Below are 22888 nucleotides of genomic sequence, written 5' to 3'. Positions count from 1 at the left end.
GCTGCTGTCCATACTGTAACTGTTCCGTTTATGACCGATGCCTTCAACGCCGAAGCCCATATTGCCTGTTCAAAGTATATGAGGGTATTGCAGAGTGCAGAGGGTCGTATTTTACCTGTAATTTTGGACGGGGTGGGGGAGAGACTGCAAACATCCTCCGTTTGCTGAAGTTTAATTTCTAAGGGAAAGAGACTGTGGCCCATGCTGTACCTGTTCAATTGGTCATGTGGTTATTCTCCTGCTTCTCTTTCTGTGCCTCTGCTAAGGTATGTGCAAAAAATGTTGTTCATGTCTCTAGAGAGAACGATGGGCAACTTTTGCAGAGACTGAATCTGTTCTGTTGTTATCAATACAGATTATATGTAGTATGTGCAGTAATAGAGCATGCCAGCGTTTGTTTAGGGGGCATGCAGTCGACATAGATATCTTCTGCAGTGTGCTAAATTAAAATGTAGAAACAAGACAGTGTATATTGCTATATATTGTAGTTAAGGAACTATGCAATATGCTAGCCAATCGATTAAGGTAAAACACAAAACCGAGATGATAGCTCAGGGGCAAAGCATTGTTCTTGCAAGCAAGACAATGCCTAGCAACACAGGTTCGAATCCTGGTCTCCAGCTTAGAAACTGGTCTCCGGTATTAAGCGCGTTATAAAAGAACACATTATAAAAAGCTCTGAATATATACTGGTTTGCCCAAGATCAAAGGTGCAATGCAAAGGCTCTGTGAGTTTCTGATGGTGGCTCGGGTTTGAGAAGCTACAAAAGAGAAACGATTTGGCAGAAAAGAAAACCTTGCGGTGTAATCTGAAGTGCATGAACTGACAAAGGATGCATGTCTGGATCTGAGCAACATACAGACGGATTAAGGTCACAAAATTATTGGTGGTGATGGGGCACATTTCACATGGCGAGTTTAGAAAAATTGGAGAAGGGGAAAAAAAAGTTGCTTGTAATTTTTTGTAGTAAAAAAGTTTATTTCGGGAATACAAAACATTCCCATAAAAACAGCAACAATAAACAATTACCAATCAACACACAAAAAATGCCAACATTGTTAAAACCATGGAACATTCTGTAAACGCAGGAAAAAAGTTCAGGCAGATTTCAATAAAAGATTTCTGACGGATAGCACTTTTAAAAAAAAATATTAGAGCCTAGCCCACAAGTAATGAGTCCGCCCATAACAGATAACAGAGCAGGTTGCAATTTGGCCATTTCGAATACACATTAATGCGGATTACATAACCAAATAGTAATATATCCAAGGGGAAAAAATGTGCACTCGGTAGTAACCACTGGCTAATGATCATTCACACGTGGTGAGCAAGAAACACAGTATTGTGTGAATGTCTGGTAAATTAAACCTAGCTAGTAGGTTGCAACCTCAAATGTTTAGGTCTGACAGCATTACTAAAATGCAGTAGTAGAACATCTTTGACTGCACACTTTCCTTCTCCTCCCACATCTCCGACGTCTCTCTAAAAAGTCAAACTGCCTACTGCACCTCCTCAGTGGTACTCTGCCTTTCCTCTCCATCCCCCAGAAGCTCACTGTCTCCCATGCTCTGGTTCTCTCTACGCTGGAGTACTGTAACAGCCTCTTTCTAAATCTACCTGCCTCCACTCTTCGCCCTTTACAACTAATCCAGAACAGGACTGCAAGACTTGTCCTTTGCCTCAAACCCTGGGATTCTATCTCTCCAGCTCTGATATCTCTTCTCTGGCTTCCAGTGCATGCAAGGATAAAATTTAAAACCCTCTGCATTGTCCACAGGGCTTTCTGGGGCCTGGATCCAAAGTACCTTCAACTATCCCTCTGTAAATACCTCTCGAGCTCTTCACTCCTCTACCTCCAACTCCCTCAGGGTCAGTCGTTTTTCAAAAAAACGAGCTGGGGGTTAGATCTCTGTCCTCGGCTGGGGCCTCCCTTTGGAACAGCCTCCCTGCCACTCTAAAACTTGAGAACCATCTCCGGTTCAGGAAGCACCTCAAGACCTTCCTCTTTGCTTCTGCCTTTGCCCCCCTTCTCACCTGCTGATCGGTTTCTCTCTCGGCACTGTGCACCTGGCCACCCTCTGTCCCCGGGTGCAGGTACCTGCTCACCCTGCCACCCTCCTTCACTGGGGTCTGTATCTGTAATCATACAGTTCCCCCACCCTGCTCTCCTTCTGCACTTATCATTTATACCCTGTGGGCTAAACCCAGCACTTACCACTTGCTGGCACTGTTTATCGCCTTATTTATTTATTATTTATCTGTTTCTCCTCTATTCCGCACTTTCCACTTCTCCCCCTTCATTGCTCTTTTCCCTTCCCATGCACTTGCATGTTCTCAAAGTCACTGGATCTCATAAGAGCGTTGTTTTGTTCTCCCCTGTTCCCCTCCCTTGCCTTGTCGCGCTCCGAAACACTTATGTATGAGTGGGATATAAATAAAATATCATATCAAACCATCTTAAGTGTGTATGTAATATGCCAATGTATGCATACATACCATCACAGAGAAGATGGTCTTATATGATACAAGTCATTTATAACGCGCCTGTACACAAGTGTTCCTAGGCGCGACAAGACAAGGAAGTGGAGACAAAGGGAGGACAAAACAAACAATCTTACTAGGACTTGTGTCATTCAGATCAGGCAAGTGCAAGGGGAAGGGAGAGGAGAGGATGGAGGAGGGATGTGCAGTAGGGCAAAGCTCAAGTAAGTACCACCGGGGTGGTCGGCTCTGAATAAGTGCTAGGAGCCAGGGGACTTTAGGGTTGCAAATACAGTCCTAACTGCATCCCGTTCACCTCCAACAGCCAAATGCTTTTTCCTTGCACTATAGAGGAGTGAGCTCCAAAAAACATTGTGCATGAGGCTCTGGAAAGAGCAGGAGAGAATTTGCAAGTAGCGTCACATGGGGATTTCTTTTTATCATTCTGACAAAACACAGCTCAATTTCTTCTCTTTCCATGCCATTAGGGGCCATTGGAAAATATGTTATGTCATGTAGGAAATGCATCAAAGCCTGTAGAAGCTGGCTTTTTAATCAATCTGCATGGCATCCATAAGCTGTATGTAGCTTTAACAGTTACTTGTTATGGAAGAGTAAAGATGGATGAAGAGGTTACCAGTTATCAGCAGGGGTTGTTGAATGTTACAGAGCCCGATAAGGAGCTAGTTCTTTCAATCATGTGATAAACCTGAAGTTATCTCCCTAGCTAGTCCCCAGGGATCTGTAATCCAGGTGGCCAGCAAACTGCCATCACTACTGGATCCAGTTCCTGGGGTGGATCAGTGAGGGAGTATCACCTGGATGGGGGAGGAGGGGTCCTAGGGAGTTGGACACCGACAGGTGAGATGCAGTATCCCCCTTCCTTCAACACGTTTTCCCCATCCTCTCATGTTGGACATTCAAAAACACTGAAAACGAACTGTCATCTTGTGCTGGGAAGCTCGAGAACGTACTGTGCTCCGAGATCCCACTTTACCCCGTGCTCAAAACGCGGGAAAGGGAGAGCCAGGCTACCGCATCCTGACATTATTTGAGAAGGCTTCTTTCTTTTCTTAAAAACTATCCCACACACCTTTTGGCATTAGTTGTAAGGTTTGCCAATATGTTTCTTAGTATAGGCCTTTTCATTTGACTCAACGGTCCTAGGACTGCCTTATTTTTCTTTTGCTAGTCAACGCTTGCTCCCATCATAGATTTAGATTAGGCGCTTTCCACCCTGCATGAATTGTTTAATGAACATCCCTTACACTGTGATCACTTGTATCTGTCATTCTTGTGGCCACCATGAGTTCCTTAAAATTACCAGCCAGAAGGTGTAGATAGCTTTTTCTAATTACTGGGCAAACATGAGGATTGTTTGCACCTGTAACTTCGCACGCCCTTCTGCCTGAAAATCCCTGTTTGAAGTATGGGGATTTTCGGGTAGAAGGGCGTGCAAATCTGCGTTTTTTCACGCAAATAATTCCATGAATCAGGCTGTTAATGTCATGAATTTAGACAAATGTTTTGCGGTGTAGTAAGACTGCAAATATGAGGCAGCTGCCGGGGCTTCTGAGGATCTGGCCAATTTCAACTGAAAGGGTTGAAAGCACTGATGCTGTTGCTGTCAGTTTGCACACGTTAGTGGGGCCTTTGTTGGCAGACGTCACCTCAAGGTACAGTGGGCTTTGTAGCATGCACCCTACTTTACTAGCATCCAGTAGCACAGCGATCACCTCCTTGCAGTTTTCTCTGGTTCCGTCTGCATTAACAGCTTACTTGCTGGCAAAGAGCAATTACTAGCTTTTCAGCTGACATTTAGCATTTACGGTAAAAAATAGCACACTGTCCCACGATCATCATCATCAGCTAGCAACATCTTCACTGCATTCCTTTGTATCCATTAATACTTAAGCACCCTCCCAAGTGCCTCCGACTGTTTACTGCAAGCCACCCTCCTGCCCCCCAAACATTTTAAAATGGGTCCCCACAAGCCAGCCCTGGTTAGTGGGTATCACTGGAGATTCGTGGAGCAGGGTAGCTGTAACGGTTAGTGGACATGTATCTATTGCCGGTCATTTGTACAGAACCAAGACTGGAACACCATTAATTAAGAAGGGGGGGCTGCATTTGCAGTTTTGAAGAGGAAGATTGAAAGTGGTATTTGGTTGAATTGTGGCTGATAAAATTTTAGATGTGTGTGCAATGTCCTATAAAAGCGAAAACCTTATCCTGGTCTGCAGTAGTAAGCAAACCGCACCCCCAATTCAGAAGGACCACAGCCTCAGGGTGAACACATATGCTCGAGATGATCGACGCATCCGCTCACTTTCGCTCCATTATGAGCAGAGGACTATCTGCCTCACCGCGTGTGCCCGCTGTTAGCCGCTGGGGCTCTGCTCAGGATCGACAACATGACACTGGTGTGCATACCCAGCCCCAGCTCGCCGGCAAGGCAGCGTTACCGGAACATCAGCTCCAGTCCAGTGGAAGTGCACAGAGTTCTGCGTGTAGAATAACAAATAAATAAAAATCAAAAGGAACCAAAACGGCAGGGTGTTGCACGCTTAAAAGAGCCCTAGGACAGCAGTGAAGCACGAGCAGCGCGCTCTATAATAATCACTTCCCAGCAGTCAGCATCTGCTGGCAAGCCATGCCCAGTGGCAGGGGGAACATTTAAAATTGCAAAGACACAAAATAAAGTGAACAAGGGTTGCAGCTCCACATCATTAATGCTTCTGGGCCCATTATCTGTTGCAGTGTGACAGTGCTTACATGAAGTGTCCTGCTCAAACAAGCTCACAGTCTGTCACGAAGGGTTGTAGCTCCTACTGGGAGTGCGTGTGCGCCCTACCGTCGGATGAGAACAGACCTGCTCCTGCACCCAATACGGTGGACAACACTGTTGCCGGCCCTGCAGGCACCACGGTACATCGTTCATCCATGTATCTTACGTCGCTACAGGAATTCGATATTTCCGAAGCCCTGTGAGTCCTAGGCCCCAGGCGGTCTGCCTGGGTGAAACACCTAGACATGTCCATCCACCACGGGCAAAGACAACAATGAGTTGAAAAAGTAAATCATGCTTTATTCAGCCGGCCCTGCGGTTCAACATTTTTGAGACCCTACAACCTACTGATGAGACTTTCAGTGCAGAGATAATTGACGAGGAAGGCTCTGGAGAAAGAGGGCGAGTCACATACCATTGCAGACAGTGGCAGATGGCAAAAACACATGCATGGCCAGATCAAGAACACAAAATGCGCCAGCAACTGATCAATGGTTGATCGTCAAACTAAGACGACAAATTTTACGGGAACCAGGTAGAACATTGGTGCACATCCTTGAACTCGGGTGCTCCCACAAAAGGCACGTGAGACCAGAGAAGATGTGTGCCGCCATGAAATCCATGAAGTTGGAAGAGGCCTGTGCCATAGGCAGACAGCAGTTTCGCATGACGGACAGGCATCCACCATGGGGCAAGGAGGATCAACACGGAGCAGAAGTAACACCGAGCCCCAACTGTGGCTATGACCTACCTCACTGCCCAGCAAAGGGCCACACCTGCGGATTATGTAGCGTAGCAAACCCTTTTGCCAGTCTGCCGTGCACCTGCACCATCAACTCACGTGCGAGGACCGTCGGGATCAAAACAATAATCTCAAAGACAGACATGGAAGGTGGCAATGGCAGACCAGACCAGAAACCCCCAAATAAAGAACAGACCAAAGAAGAAACGGACGAGGAAGATGTATACCTTATACCCAACGTATCAGTGATAAGAGCCTCAGGACGACGACAGCCAAGATGTACAATTGTTGCATGCACCTCGCAAATACCGGCATTAGTTGACACTGGAGCATCGGCCAGTGTCATGGTGGATGACCATTACCACAGTCTAACAAATGCACCCCCCCCCCTAGAAAATACTTGGGTGCGGATATAAACTTTTGCGTTAGACATGCCACTACTGCTGAAAGGCGTATTCGTCAAACAGGTTCGCCATGAGGACACGACTATCAAGGCAAGATTCTTCATTACTAAAGTGAGTAAAGTTACACACTTCTGGGGTGCGCTGCGGCTGAAGCTTTGCGTATCGTAAACTTTGGCTTTGGAGTCCATGTCCAAGCCATTGAAGGCAGGCTTCTAAATGCACACACCAGAGGGAATACAACCCCCTAGGGAAGAAAGGCCCAAGTCGATCTTGTAAGGATAACAAGTTTTAATCTCACACGCAGATGAGAGCAACAGCAAAGAACTTTGCTGTTAAGAACATTCTGCCGAACAGTAGTACAAGCAGAAGAAGGAAATCATTGTCATAGATGACACAGCAAGTAATAGTAAAAACCTGCGTGGCTGGTTGGTGTGCGCCTATACATAATCCACCTGCTCCATAAGAGATGCCAGACCATTGATTCCAGCACAGTCCTCCATCACGTGGGTGCTTTGGTGATCATCACTTCAAAGGTCAAAGAACGAAATGAATTATACTCCTAATATACAACTACTTTATCGTTCTACTGTGCACCCGGCAGGCCTTAAGACAGGCACAAAGGAGGTTCTGGGGGCGCAGGGGGACTCTAACCTTCACCCACACATTTCACTCATTGCCTTCCGAACCATCCGGCTCCAAGGTCTCCACCCTCATTTTGAATTATAATGTATCCCTCCCAGCACCACGTGATAAAAATCACATGATTGTCGCTTAACGATGTGCCCAGTCTGTCCTCTTGGAACATTTCAGGACTTGTTACTTTGGTGTTAGTGGTCAAAGGGCACCTGGTGCCATGGCATTCCGGGATCTTATGGTTCAGTCAGTTATATGGGCGATCACTCGTGGTCGACTGGGGATGAGCCAGGTCCTGCTTTGGCCAGTGTGAGATAACATGCACACCAGGCACCAGTCTGATCACGGCCTAGTAGGGCACATTCCTTGTAAGTAAAAAACACATCTTTCCAACACTGTAAGAACAATGAATAGGCGTTGTGGCGGTTAGGGCGTGTGGGCTGTCCTCGGAGCTTGGGCATGGCTGGAGATTTCCCTTGTCTCGCAAATTTGGGCTAGTGCATAAAATGCTGCATTTGTCGCGCAGGCCTTCCCTTCTACATATGGTAACAAATACATATGCAAAGTAGCAATGTTGCTCGCGCCCTATGCTACAATATGTGGGTCGATTATGTTGCAGTGGGGTCCTTTTGTAATGGGAGGTGGTCCCCTCACAGTCCAGCCCCCACCTCCTAGCCTATCCTAGTGCTTTGAATGCATCTCGCCTCACGGGGTGTGTCGGGGCTGCCCCCATCCCAACAACATTCAGTCCCTGTTGTCCAGATATGCCAGTGTGTTCTCAGGCATAGGAAGAGCCATGGGTGACCCAGTTCGCCTGCAAATTGATCCAACAGTACAGCCTGTGGTGTTAAAAAGAGGCGGGTTTCTTTTCATCTTCGGGCAATGGTCGAGAAAGAGCTGGATGACCTGGTTAACATGGATATATATATTTTTTAATATAACACTTTATTGATTTTATAGCAATGAATCATTCCAACCATTCACATGATGTCACATATCAGTAATATCAACACTTCGGTCTCTCAGATCCCAGCAACTACCCACTTCCCGACCCATTGTTCAGATTATCAAACCTGGCATACCTCTCAACTCTCCTCTTCCGATTTACGCCAGATCTTCCCTGCCTTTTTTTGGGGCATTCTCTTCACGCATATATACATTGTTCCATAGCTACGCACATGTTTCCATCAGCAACCCATTGTACAAAAAGAGGACCCTCCTGGGATGGCCACAGTTTAGCAATGTTTTGTTTGATCAGACTCGTTGTGGACAGAAAAAGTCTCTCATAGCGATTAGTAGTTCCTTCCTCACCAATTCCTAACTTCATCTTGGGGTCCATTGGTACCTTTCGTCCCAGCACTCCCGCTAATTTATCGCAGCATTGCTGCCAGTATCGTCGGATCTGGGGGCATCCCCCACAGGATATGGATAAATGTATCCCTCTGACCCCCCCACCCCCAATGACCCCATCACAACTTCAGGATGTGTGGCAGTGGGGGGAAGATTGCTCCAGAGGGACACCAGGATGGGTGGGGGGATTACTCCAGGATGACCCTGTGACAACTTTAGGATGGGTTTGGCATTGTGAACAATTATTGTAGACAACTCAGGAGTCGTCATTTCATGTTGCTTCCAAACGATTTAGGAAAAGGCTTTAGATTCCTTGTTTGTAAGGCGGGTGGAATTATCATAGGGTGATTCTAGTTAGACTTAAGGATAGTGTACTGGAAAACTTCAAGGGAATTTGCAGCCGTCACTTTCCATCTTTGCTAGATCACTCAAATGTCATCAACTAAGTCTGTGATTTAGTATACAAAACTACAAATTCACCACACACTGTAACGAACCAACATGTAAACTCCCTCATTTTAATTCGCACCTCTAGCTAACACAGCATCACACCCAATAAACTCCCACAATTACAAATCACTGCACTACAATACACACTCAGTGACCTAAACAGACTCCATTAAAGGTCTACCTGCATGACAGACTACCGATCACTTCACCAAATATCATTATGAGCAACTAGCAATTAGTTTGACCATTCCCCAAACCCAAGAAAACACTAGCTGACTCCCATCAGAAACCAAAAGCATGTACCATTTACAAGTTGGCACCAACCTACAAATTCACCAGATCAACTATATAGTTCTACACAAAAGAGCACTTGCATCTTCTGTTTCACATAGCAGCATGTGAGCAACAATTACATTGTCAATTAATAGCAGGGGCTGACGTAGAAACCAAACTCGGTTGTGGGGATGTTCCAATTCCATTGTTTTTAAAGACCGTAATCTGAATAATTGAGCAAGTGTGCGGGAACGTTTAGGTGTCACTTCAATGTCCAAACAGGCATGACCGTCATACTGTAACAAGGACACACTGGTGAGAAGACCTGTTGAGCATTCAGCTTGTCAAATTAGATCTGTCCGACAAAACATTTGTAGCAGACAATTGACCGTCACCTTATAGTCCAATATTTTGTAGTTGTTGCACTGCTACATCTTTGGGAACTGCAACATTACACAGAGACATCTGCCAATTTAGTGATATGTCTTTCTATTGTCGAGGTGAAGTAACAGAGGCAGTTTCTGAGGAAGGAATGTAGGAGGAATAAAGAACACTAGCCATCCCTGCCAAAAGACTTTCCAGCTTTTGTGAACAGCCATTGATACATTTCGGAATAGTCAGTTTCCACCCATCAACTTTTACAATATAATTCTCTTGTTTCTTTCACTGCATCTTCTCGTAGTTCAGTTTTCCAGCGCTTCCCAGGTTCTACCAGTAGCTGCTTTTCTCCTCTGCCTTGCTTTTTAAAAGCCTCATTTAGTCCTTCTGCATCACTATAGGTTTTCATTATTTCATCAAATGTTTTCTGTGTCAATACACGGATTCTTGGCTGCGGGTATGAAAAAGGCAAGTTGAAACTTCAAAATTTGACTATCAATACAACAAACGTTTTGCTTGAGCTGTACACTATAAGTGACTCCCCCTAAGCCCTATCCTATCCGTCCACTTGGTTTTTTCCTTATTCTTGTGCTCCATGTCACCTCTCCCTCCCACCCCATGCAGCTACCCACAACTCAGTCTAGATGCACGCATACTCTAACCTGGACTACAGTCCCCGAGGGCATTCAGCCCATAGCGCTTTGCCAATAACATTAGAGAAATCATGTAGACCATCTATACTTTAGAGAGTTACTCTAGAGGAAAGAGATGCTGTTAAAGAGTGGTGTGCATTGTGCAGCACTCATGTGTTTGTGTGGAAAAAATAGGGAATGACTCAGCGTAGGGACGCCAGATGTACCCTACTCCCCCAAAAATCTAATTTATGTACAACAACAATAAAAACACATTTCTGCTTACCTGCTGACTAGAAAAGTACTACTGCCTTGAAATCCTTTTCTTCACGTATTTCTCTCCTACTTTCATCAAGGCCCTCACTCGGCCATTTACAATTAACTTCACCAGGAATTGCTAAAGGATCAAATTCCCCATCCTTTCAAATACACATAGAATTGTTGCAATCAAGGAAAAGCACATTAAAGAGTTATTGCCTAAAAAGAAGAAATAAAAAAAGTAAATTTAGTATGCTCCAAGTATTTGCGAATCGTGTCTGTACCCAAAACTATTAATTTATAGTGGGCCTGCAATGGATTTTCCTGCCCGATGTGTCCCGATTTGTGAGTGAAGCGGGTTCTAGGTAACTTCCTCCTAGACTTCACCCCTTGTGGCTTTAACTAGTTGCACCTGCTCGCGAATAAAATTAGAGGTGGTTGTTCTGGAGAGGCAATACGTTCTCAACTGCAGAGCTCTTGTACCTAAAATGCAGCAGTAACTTTTGTTTGTCCTTTAAAAGATCAGCACCTGTTTCAGTTTCATAATGTAAATATCAACCATAGAGAGTCCCAGCTTACAGACAGCAACATGTACAGGAAATGATAGAGACCGGAAAAAGGAGGGTATGCAGGGACAGAACCCATAACCAAAGTGATCTTTAATTGAGGGTTTGGGGGGACAAAAAGTAAATCGCCTCTGCTATTATGAGCCAGGCTCTATCCTCCAGAAGGGTCAGAAGTCTCCCCCCACCACCATAAGCATTGATACTGTGCCATAAATTATGCACTACTGGTGAGTTATTGCAGTGTTCATGAGCAGTGGAAAAATCTTGCAAAAAAGTAAACCAAGCCAAGGGTAAATTTTTCAGGGGCATGGTATACTCACACATGCGCCACTGACCGATACATGTAGATAGCTTATTATTCAGAGGGTCGGGTGCACCTATCTGAGGAAGGCATGGATGGACCTATTCATGTGGGGCATTGGAGCAGCAACAGCATTAAAGCCAGAGAGGGGCAGCTAGGAGCAGCATTTAGTCCCTACTTGGCGACGGTTTGAAAGCGATTAGACCGATCAGTGGAAAAGTCATTGTGTGGAACTAGAAAGGGGGAAGGGAAGGAATCACCCCACCCACAAAAAGGGGTCATCTGTATGCTGAGCAGCTAGGGTGCCTTAAGGCAGTGGCCTTCAAACTGGGAAGCCTGAAGGATGCCCGGCAGTGGGGGGGCTTGAAGGATTATGGTGACATTTTTAAATAGAAAATATAAGCATTTGTGGGGGGGGGTTGGGTGGGGAAACTATATTTTAGTCAATGAGGGGTGGGTCAGCATGAAAAGGCTTCAAAACCACTGCCTTAAGGGAATAAAGTGACCTCACACTTTCAAATAGTAAAGCAATAACAGCATTCCTTTCACGCCCAGGTCAGAAGCTACCGTGCCAGTCCTATGATACACAAGGCTGCTGAAAAATCTAGAAAAGCAAGAAAATAGTTCCAAGCTTCACAACATCTAATGAGAATGAACTGGTCCCATCATTAGAGACAAAAAAAACAAAACCCAACCATCACCAGAAAAAGCGTTCACTACAGATCATCATAAACAATGATCAAAAAATATATTTTGAAAAATAATGACAGCGACCACTAGCCCTAGCATTCACTAATGTTTACAGTCAAACTATCTTCATTTAACTGCTGAGGTGAAATAGTTAGAAAAAACAAACAGCATTGAAGGGGCTATAAAAACCCACCGGGAATCTCATCAGACTATATAGAGAATGTTACATAAGTATAACAAGGACATTCAATAATCAGAGTCCCTGAAACTTACATTTGTATATATTAAATCATGTAGCTATTTCCCAAGTGTTGAACTTAAACTAAACGTAGATGGAGGAGAGCATGAGTCATGGAGGGAATTAGAACACTGTCCCCAAAGGCTGGCACAACCAGCCCTAGTGTGAACAGAAAAGGCAATGGAAAACGGGGTAAACAAGCCCTCTATATGTTATTTAAAATAAATGGCATAAAAGCAATACAACAGCCTCCCCATGGGCAGAGCATCCATAACTTCCAGCAGTGAAAAAATAATATTCTCGGTCTCCGGCAGTCAGGTTTCCATCCGGGTCACGGCACCAAGAACGCACTATTAGACCTCAAAAACCAAATGGATGATTTCAGAGACTCAGACAAACCAGCCCTCCTTATGCTCCTTGACATGTCAGCGGCTTTTGATTTGGTGGACCACAAAACCCTCTGCCACCATCTCTCTTCCGCTGCAAACTTCACCCCAAAGACCATAGCGTGGATCACCTCCTTGCTCCAGGAAAGAGTTATGAAAGTATTTTCTGACCAAGCATGCGCCCACCCGAGCCTCATCAAATGCAGCGTCCCACAGGGCTCATGCATATCACCCACCCTTCACAACCAGTTTACAAGGCCACTGGTCAATCTCCTGGATGCGCTGGCCATCACATATACTAACTATGCTGATGACACGCGGGTCCTCACCCCCTCAAAGGAGACGAGTTAGACATGGTAACCCTCAACTCCATTTTCTCCACTATCCAAACTTGGATGGCAGAAAACTGGCTATTTCTGAATGGCGAAAAAAACAGGTTACTTCTAATTGGTTCCCAAGCAACCCTAAAGAAACTCGACAAACAGTATAGGTCCTTTGCAATCGACAACACCCAAATCCCCGTCTCCCAAGCTGTCAAAACCATGGGAGTCTACCTAGACTCCAACCTCTCAATTAACAGATAGGCTGCAGCAGATGCTATGGCCTTGACCTATCACTCTAAACTGCTCAAAGCAGCAAGACCCTTCCCATCAGAGCAGAACTGCCCAACTATAGCGAGAGCAATAATTGGGTCTCAGCTTGATTATTTTAACTCCCTCCTACCAGGCACTTCAGCAAAAAACATCTGTAAACTCCACACTGTCCAGAATAATGCCCTTAGGGCTGCCACCGGCATCTCCAAAAGGAACCACATCTCAGCAACCAGGAGACTAGTTCATTGGCTCCCCCTCAAAGAGTGCATCAACTTTAAAACTCTCGCCATCAACCATAACACGGCCCCCTTTACCTTTCACAGAGAATCACCAAACCAGTCACAAGCAGACCCACCAGAACTGCCTACACAAACCGAATCACCATTCCTAGGACACTGAAGATTCGCACGGGAGGCTCCAGCTTCCCTTTCATGGCCGTGACCCAGTGGAACTCCCTACCACCACACCTCAGAAGCATTGAATTCCACATAGCTTTCTGGAAATCTATAAAAACTCTGCTGTTTGTTTAACATGGCCCTGACCGGCTACCCAGCCTTTAGCCGGCCATATGCTTCTACTCATTCTGTGCTGTGCAACCCCCTGATACTCTTGATGCTCTTGCCCCTGTCATGAGGATCCATTTGAAGTCCAAAGCCAAGTGCAATTCCTGCTATGACTCCGACCTAGCTACACTTAAACCTAAGTGTAGGACGGATGAGAGGAAATGGAGGGCTTCTTGTCCATCCTCTGACAAACTGGCCTGTCGCCTGCTCCAAAGGCAATACTGACTCTGTCCTCACCAAGAAGAGAGCCCACATCCCAGCCTGTCTCTCTGCGGCATCTAACAACTCAGCCAAACTCTTTAAAATCTGCAAGGAGCTGGCCAACCCTGCTGCAGTCTCTGCCACTCCTGTTGCCTCCCAGGCTCTTTGTATTGCCCTCACCTCACTTTATCTGAAAAACCCAGGACATCCTGTCCACCCTCTGCTCCCCTCCCTCGACCCCTCTGGTCTTTGTATGCTGACCCACTTTCACCCCACCACCCTCGTTCTCTTCCTTCCCTCTTTCCTACCCCGATGAGGTCACTAGACAAGTCCGATCTATGAAAGCCTAGTCAAAATAGGTTAATCCCCATTCCTCTGAAACCATCAAGGACCACGTTGATACCCTCGCTCCAACCCTTGCCGATTTATGCAACAACTCCTTTGCCTCAGGATCCTACCCCTCCCAACCACTCCCTTGTGCATCTTCTTCTCAAGAAACCCACAGCTGACCCTTCTTGTCCGGCTAACTATCGCCACATTTTCATTACTCCTTTTTTGGGGAAACTCCTGGAAAATCTGGCCATCTCTCAGCCAACAGAGTCGGAATGAAGGTCAAGCTATCTCCATGACCACCAGTCTGGCTTCAGAGCTGCCAGAAGCACGGAAACTGCTCTTGTGAACATCCATGAAGATCTGCTCTCCAACCTTGATTCCAACATTCTCTCTGTTCTCATCCTACTCGATCTCTCTTCTGCCTTCGACACAGTCAACCATACAATACTGCTGAACCGTGCCCGTGATAATCACCAATTAGGCTCTGGCCTGGCAGACCTCCTTCCTCTCTGATCGACCCTCGCAGGTCCAACGTGGGTCCTTCATATCATCTATCGCCCTCCCCATCTGTAGTGCTCCCCAGGTCTAACCTCTCGCCCTGGCTTTTTAACCAATACCTGGCAAATCTTGCCCACTGCATTGCCATTTTCTGCTCCAATTTCCAGTGCTGTGCTGACGACAACTCATTTTCAGGCTGCCCTCGGCCACCTCCTCTCCTTCTCACATCTCCGATTGCCTAACTGCTATTCAAGATTGGTGTGCCGCCAACGAACCTCTTCTGAATGCCAGCAAGACTGAGATCCTCTTATGAGCACACCTTCACCCGCCTTTCTCCTCAGTCTCTGGCCGGCCTCCCTTAGCCCTCCTCCTACCCCCACCTGCAAGGCTAAGAACTTCAGGGTGATCTTTGACGCCACACTTTCCTTCTCTGCCCACATCTCTGACTTGTTTGAGATATCAAAGCTTCCTACTACACTGTGATGCTGGAAATGCATCGGAGGGACAGGGCCTCCGTATCCTTGTCCTTTACTGCTTTTTATCGTGCGTTCTGTCGTGTTTTCCGCGCAGGAGTTCATGTCGGACTCCTGGCGGTGCAGCTCTCTTTCTTTTGGTTTGGTGAACGGACCTGTGGGATAACCTTATGGCACCCATGGGTGGGGGTACAACCCTGTGCCCCAAGTGTATGTTTTTGGACACCTGTGGGTGGTACACAGAGCGGGGTATGGGCTGGTCGCAGCTCCATGCTGAATTTGACAGGTGCGCGGAGTATGCTCCATTTTGGGATACCTCGGCCCTGCCATTGGGATCAGTTGATTCCTGATGGAAAACAAGATGGCCCCTGTGGCCCCTTGCTTTCTATTACCCATTACCTTGTTTTCCCAAAGTCCTGGGAAGCCCTGACTCTGTCCCTTCCCCCTGACTGGCTGTTGGGTGGAAATGCCATATATGGTGTTGTTGTGAAGGCCCGGCCAGACTAGCTGGAGCCTTCCCGGTGATGTATGTTGTGGGTACCTCCTGTGGGTGGGACCCTGGTGAAGAGTGTGTGACGAATATGCATTCTGTGTTGTGGGTGTCTAGTATCTGGTGGTTGACACAATGACAGACAGCCCTGCCCGAAACCAGTATGAATGCAGCTTGGAGTGTTGAATGGCTCGGTACTTGTCCCAATACACATAACTTGTTGCGAGTGTCTGGAGAGAAGTTAATGGCATGAATACCTTGTGTGCCCGATTGGCTGCATGCCTTCATGAATGCCCGTAGTCGTGATTGGATGCTTGAGTGTGACCCAGCGGAATGAATGGGAGAACAGTATATCTGGGGACCTCTCACTGCTAGGAATCGTGTTCAGAAGTCCACTACGACGAGTAACTGGAGTAACTGACGCTTGACCTTGAAGCCCTGCTGGACGCGAAGAATTGCTGTTGCTCTCCTTCACAATCTGAAAGCTGCTGTGCCTCCAAGGACTGACCCAGAGAGGACCTGGTAAGGCGCCCTCTTCCCGAGCTACGAGGGACCATCGTGCACAGCTGATCTTTGCCAAAGCTCCCTGGAAGATAGACCTACGACAGGCTGCCGACCCGAGACGGGGACTGCCGCAGAATCTCAAAGAGAAGCACCCGGACTGTTGTCCGCCACTGTCGAAGACTGCCGTCGCCTTGCTCCCGTTTGCCTAAGAACTTCAATTGATCATTGGACGCTCGTCTGCATAGTCGCCCGCTTGTCTCTCGCTGGAGAAGGCCTGACCGTCGACGCACCGAGGAGCATCCACCGGTGGGTTTCCCGCCACCTAAAGACCACAGAGACATTGACGACTCAACGCCCTTGCTGGGCCACAGTTCTTCATCATCTCTTTGCGATCCCGAACTATCGTCACCGAGGTGCCCCGCACGCCTCTTCCTTGCAGGACGCCAAAGCTCTGTCGCCGACAAGCACAGCTAGGAACGAAGCTGCTACTTCCCAGCTGTAGTTCACCCTGTTCACCGTCGGACGTTCGACGACCCGTGACTCCTGCCTTAAAGGAAGGGCACTCAAGAAGGGCCGTTGATTCCCAGACACCAAACGCCGAGTTCCTCAACACCTCTCGACGATCCGTGGCTCCCGTCTTAAAGGGAGTCACTCAAGAAGGATCGGTCGACGCATCGTTGGACGAACTCTACTCCACCAGGTACATTGGGGGGTAAAACCTGATAGGAAGTGAGACTATTGAAGATTACATGGACTGGGCTTGTGTTATTATATCTTTATTTACAGGTTGCCCAGGTGGGGGGGGGGGGATCTCCACACAGAACTGTGTCTAGGGTACGGGGCCAGTATTCTGCCTTTTGTTTCAACCACCTTACGTTCCTGCCTATCTCTATTGCTGGTTTCCTCGTTATTGATCTGTGCGACATTTTAACCGTACAGTTGATGCACTTTAATGAGATTTGATAACATTGGTGGTACCACTTTAGAATTGTATATATTTATCATTATTGACTTCCGAGTACAAAGTGTGTTATTGTGATCGTGTACATACCTTTGAATATTCATTATATAAAGACTGTTTTCAGTAATACAGTGCGTGGACATTCCTTTGTGGGGGTTCGGGGACTACACTGTACTTAAGAACCAGCCCGCATCACCTCCTGAGAAGCTAGGCCTCGATTGTTCGTCCATTGCTACCTTATAGAGAATCTTGGCTGGGGTCCTCTGTGCCTCTCCTCTACCATATAGAGAGCTGAAGTACAGACACCCCCTACCAGTCTTTACATACACCTGATCAGGAGGTACTGTGCCTTTCCTCTCCTTCCCCCAGAAGCTCACTGTCTCCCCAAGCTCTGGTTCTCCCTAGGTTGGACTATTGCAACTGACTCCTAAATCTACCTGCCTCTACTCTCGTCCCTCTGCAACTAATCCAGAACAGAACTGCGCGAATGGTCCTTGGCCTCAAGCCCGGGGATTGTATCTTTCCAATTCTGAAATCTCTCCATTGGCTCCCAGTGGAGGATGCAAGGATTAAATTCAAAACCCTCTACATTGTCCACAAGGCTTTCTGGGGCCAGGGTCCAAAATATCTTCAGCTATCCCCTGCAAATACCTCCCCTCTACCTCTCTCGAGATCAGTCGTTTTTCAAAGAAACATGCTGGTGGTAGATCTTTGTCTTCGGATGGGGCCTCCCTCTGTAACGCTCAACTGGTATCCACGGGGACGTCACTCAGCCTGGTCTGACCTCTTACGACCTCAAACCCTTCCCTGGAGTCTACTCGACTGGAGACTGGGCCTGAAACACAGGATTGGTACAGTTTAACTCCATTTTGTCTCTGTGTGCTTGAACCCCTTCTTCCCCAGGGTCCAACCCTTTAATCCACAGCTCACCTTGTTTTCTTGTAAAGTGTGCTCTCCGTCCTGCTTTCAACGCAGGGGTGCGTTGATTGATCGGGCTCATTGCTGCCTAGTTACTTCACTGGCAAGAGTCCGACAGGTAAGTATAATGAGTCTTTTGAACAGTTATCTAACTTTGTTCCTTTCCTTTCCAACCTTAGATGATGACCGGCATCAGGGGATGGCGACGTGCTGCTGAGATGAGTAGCGCTGAAGGTGAGTGAGAGCACGATGCGACCTTTTCGTATTTGTACTGAACCGAGTTCTTTTTCTGTGTCTTTTAGGTGCCGCGACATTTTCAGCGTGGATGCCGGTTATGAATAAGAAATGTGGCGAGTAAGTGCGGTATGCGGCGCCTCTAGATGTTTCTACACTAACCTGGAGTGTCTTTTCCCTCTTGCAGATGGATGAGAAGTTCCGGAGACAGAGTTACCCCAGAGCGGCTGGGATTCAGGTAAGCGTTTGAAGCTCGTACAGTCTTCAAAAATGAGCGAAGATTTGCTGAATGCGTACTAATGCCTTTTTTCTGTTCTTTTCCCTCTTCCTTAGGAAGCGGCGTGCTGGGATGGAAATGACACCGCCGAAGATGCCCGCAGAACAGAAGGAGCGATGAATGATAGGCAGAAGCGCTCCAAAGTAAGGGTGCTCCCAAAGGTGTTCTTGTTCTTGCAGGAGCTGAGCGCAGAAGAAAGATGCAGGCCTACTGGAGACCGATCCGAACACAGCGAGTGTCACGCTGCAGGTGCAGAAAACACAAAGCATGTTTCTCAGCCTGGGCGTGGCTTAAATAGTCTCTTAGTATCCCAGGTGTCTCTGGGCTGAACCACACCCAAAAGACTAAACTGCACATGCAGTTCAGGGAACCGAAATATGTGGGGGCATCCATCTTGTCCCCATCAATGCACTACAAGTCCAATCCCCAATGTTATCCTATGGGAGTGAGTGAGTCTGGTGCCACAAGCGCCAAGTCTGACTCCAAGTGGATCTTTGGAGGGATGGAGAGGCCCTTGAGGGCCAGGTAGGTGATTGTGGCCTGGCTCCAGCCTGACATCTTGGAGGGCTGGGGACATGAGGGGCAGGAATCATGACACCCTCTGGAATAGCCTCTCTGCCACTCTGAAACTTGAGGAGACCCATCTACAGTTCCGGAAGCACCTCAAAACGTTCCACTTTGCTTCTGCCTTCACCCCCCCTATCCTGCTGATCCTTTCTCTCTCTGCATTGTGGACCGGGGCACCCTCCATACTCCCACCATGCCACCCTCCAGCACTGCCTCCAGGCCACCCCTTGCACCGAGGTCTGTATCTGTACCCATACAGTCCCCCACACCCCCTTTTCTTTTCTTCCTGCACTTATCAGACCTACCCTGTCTGCTGCCTTAAACCCAGCACTTGCAGGCTGCACTACCATTGTTTGTTGTCCTTATTTATTATGCATCTGTTTCTCCTTTGCTCCGCACTTTCCACTTCTCCCCCCCTTCCATGTACTTTTCCCCTCTCCATGCACTTGCGTGTGCTCAATGTCACTGGGCCTAGTAAGATCATTGTTTCGTCCTCCCTCCCCCCCCTTGCCTTGTCGCGCTCTGAAACACTTGTGTATGAGCGCGATAGAAATAAAATATCAATATCCTTGCATTGTATGATAATGCATCGTGAAATCAATCTTTGTTATCACCCATTTCTACATTGTAAGGCTACACGCTCACTGTAACCCTGGACACAGCATTTGGTCCATGTAACTATGACACTTTCTTGCAACAGCGTCTCGATGCCTCCGGGCTGCTAGAGCGCTTTACACATTCAACAAATAAATAAATAAAATTACAACAGAAAATGACAGTTTTTGAATGCCAGACAGTTTGCTTTTTAGGGGGGGGGTGGCAGATTTACAGAACCTCTTTAGGGGTGCTTTGACCTTGAACTAAACTTGAGAACAGAGTACCTGTCCTGTACACTTTTCACATTACACAAATCTCAAACTGGTGTGCATACTGTGAACAATCTTCCCCAGCTTGAACGGGGGTGGTGGGTGAGTAGGATGTCGAGACTCTCCTTTAATGCAAATTCAGTTGCTGGACAATTAATGGGAGCCACTTTTTTATTTTTAAGATAGCTGGTGTTCAATGGCTTAAGTGAAAGCAATGATCAGGTCGCAAGCATTCTTAAGAGAAATAGATGGGGGGGAGGGGTCTGTCCACGGTTTGTTAGAGGAGCCCTTTTCTCTGCCTTCTTAATGAGAGCTTGGGTGGCCAATATCTGCAACCATTCTCTGTGCGCAGAATCACAACAGCAAAACTAATATGTAGCTTTTCTAAAGTAAGGCACAAATCACCCTGTGCCACCAGAGGCAGGAAATAAAAATGCGCATTCATCAGGGTATTTTGACCATCCCCAGCCGGACACTGCACCTGCCGGTGTGTGCAGCACACCCTGTACCACAGAGCGACTCGGTCTGCTACACACTTCAAAACTTAGCGAGCCTTCCTGCCAGCCAAACAAAACGTTGCCACTTGGCACCCTACTTCAGAATTTAGCAATATTAAAAATGCTGCGAAAGTCGCACACGCTTCCCACGAGCCACACATCAACAATCCCCACACAAGGGAAATATATGCCAGTGGGGGCGTCAGTGCACCAGCATGCAGCTGTCTGTGCAACTTATTGAAAATTATAAACACTGTGCCCTTTATATACACAATATCTCACAGGGGCTTCCCAACACTGCAGTGCACTTAAACAGACGACCTAGTCAAATCTTGATTATCGCTGGGCCCGTGTGACTCTTTCCTGCACAGTAAAGCACTGGAATGATTTCACTCGTACCCACTAAAGGTGCGACCATGTGTACGAGTTGTATATGCACTGTACATATAGCAACATTGCACACAAGGGCACCGCAAGCACGTGGATAACGGACCACTTTACAAGGTAAAAAAAGCACTCACGGAATTTGCAAAGGTTTGTTTAGTACATTAAGCTTCCACCGTTGAAGCCCACACATGCACCGGCCCCTAGGGACCAGAGAGGGTCCAAGTGCTCTTCCAAACTAGCAATCAAAATATATGTTAACACATAACAGTGCCAGCAAGATAGCAAGTAGGTTTTAGCCTTTAAATTTTTTTTTACAAAAAAACATTTTCTTGCTAACAAGATAATGACTCTATATAGTCTACAGCCATGATCTTCAAACTTTTTTGAACCCGACCACCCATCCCCCAAGAAAAATGTACCTGGCTTGGGCCCCCTATACACATCTTCTCCAAAATGTTTATCGGTTGTGAACGGTTATATTGCCCGCTTGTGTAGCATGGTGCCCCAAAGCCCTAATGGAAATATTTATTTGTGATTAACCAGTTTGAGAAACCTAACATCTTTGTAAATATAACCTGTGATGAAATACAAAGCAAGGGGAACACAAATTACAGAGTGTTGGTGTGGTGCGCCGACACAAAAAAAAAAAAAACTCCAAGAAAACTTGTGAATGCACATTTGAACAACAATAATGTGCCAAGGATCTAGAATGCCTGCATTCAACCGTGATGTCCCCTCCCCAACCCTCTTCTTACCCAGTAGAGTGGTGTTCCTGACCCATTGATTCCTGTGGTGTCCCTTTCAAGAAAGATGAAACCAAACTGAGCCAGGAAATGCACGAGTGCGACGGCTGTAGAAAGGAGCACCACAAAGATTAGGTTACCGAACCCCCACTTCCCTCGTTGAAGCTGGGGGCTTGGGAAAGCATGGTCATGGCTGAGGCAGGCCGGGTCCCGAGATCCAGCCAGACATATGATGCCAGATCTCAGACCCAGTCAGAGCCATCCTATGGTCAAGAAATACATCTTGTGGTACAAACTCTACCAGTACAGTTCAATGCACTGCCGGGCAGCACTGAGCAATAAAGTTAGGCATCTCCCTGCAATGTTCAAATCAGAACTTCTCACCTCATAAAGGCAGTAGTTACACCCGTCACCCACCCAAAAAGCCCCTCAATGCAGTGGCGCCACATATATCACCCCCAGCACAGGAGGGCTTGGATGTCTCTGGGGCCAGACATGGGATTTAATGTCCAACTGGGTGAGCTCTTTGCTGTTTTAACAGTGAAAGCCGTGTGGTGAAGAAATATGCCGTATAATACGACTTGCTGCTGGCAGACGAATTTGGAGAAAAAACACTACCTGCCCTGAAATTCCCCGGCGTGCATGGCGCAGCCATACATCACTTCTGTTTGGGGGCGGGGGAAGATGGGCTAATACCAGCCAAAAAGATACGCTGAAGTTGCAACCAAAATCGAAATAAGAAAAACAAAGCCACTGGCACCTATACCTGGGGCTTCGAGACGCTTCCGAAACGGATAAGCGCCTTATAAGTTATAACTACACAACAACAAATACATACCTGCACGTACACAGCATGGAGCGCCCCTTCCTCCGTGATTCTCTTCCTCAGTCGTAGACGTCCTACGTGTAAACATCACGACGACCCAACAGAAATACGTGACAACCGTCATGACGCTCTAAAGGCATTCCAGAAAGTGTCGGCAAACTTTTAAACGAACACACAATACTATCGGATCTCACAGGGACTTTAAATATGTAATTGATAATGAAAGTAAAACAAGGCCTCCATTTACGAAACGCTCATATGCTGATTCCAGCATAGCTTTAAAAAGATCTTGATTTTCAAACTTAATCCAGAGGAAAGTGAATCAATTGTAACTGTTCCATAAGGCGGGGGCCGGCAGGGGGCGGGCAATGAACGTGTCAAGCAAC

The 22888-nt window shown here is 46.9% G+C and overlaps 1 protein-coding gene across 1 annotated transcript in view; it reads right to left on the bottom strand.

Annotated features, from left to right (window-relative positions):
• Positions 1-22622, bottom strand: part of BTBD9 (BTB domain containing 9) — a 1399080-nt gene extending 1376458 nt beyond the window's left edge. Inside the window, exon 1 of the mRNA XM_069608758.1 lies at positions 22515-22622. The gene's annotated coding sequence lies outside the window, so the exon portion shown is untranslated. The remainder of the gene's footprint in view (positions 1-22514) is intronic.
• Between the last annotated feature and the right edge of the window lie 266 nt (positions 22623-22888).

The sequence above is a fragment of the Ambystoma mexicanum genome, chromosome 4q (genome assembly GCF_040938575.1).
Source record: "Ambystoma mexicanum isolate Mex_15411 chromosome 4q, UKY_AmexF1_1, whole genome shotgun sequence".
Taxonomy (NCBI): domain Eukaryota; kingdom Metazoa; phylum Chordata; class Amphibia; order Caudata; family Ambystomatidae; genus Ambystoma; species Ambystoma mexicanum.
The sequence above is the reverse complement of the archived record's forward strand: the minus strand, read 5'-3'. Positions and strand labels throughout refer to the sequence as shown.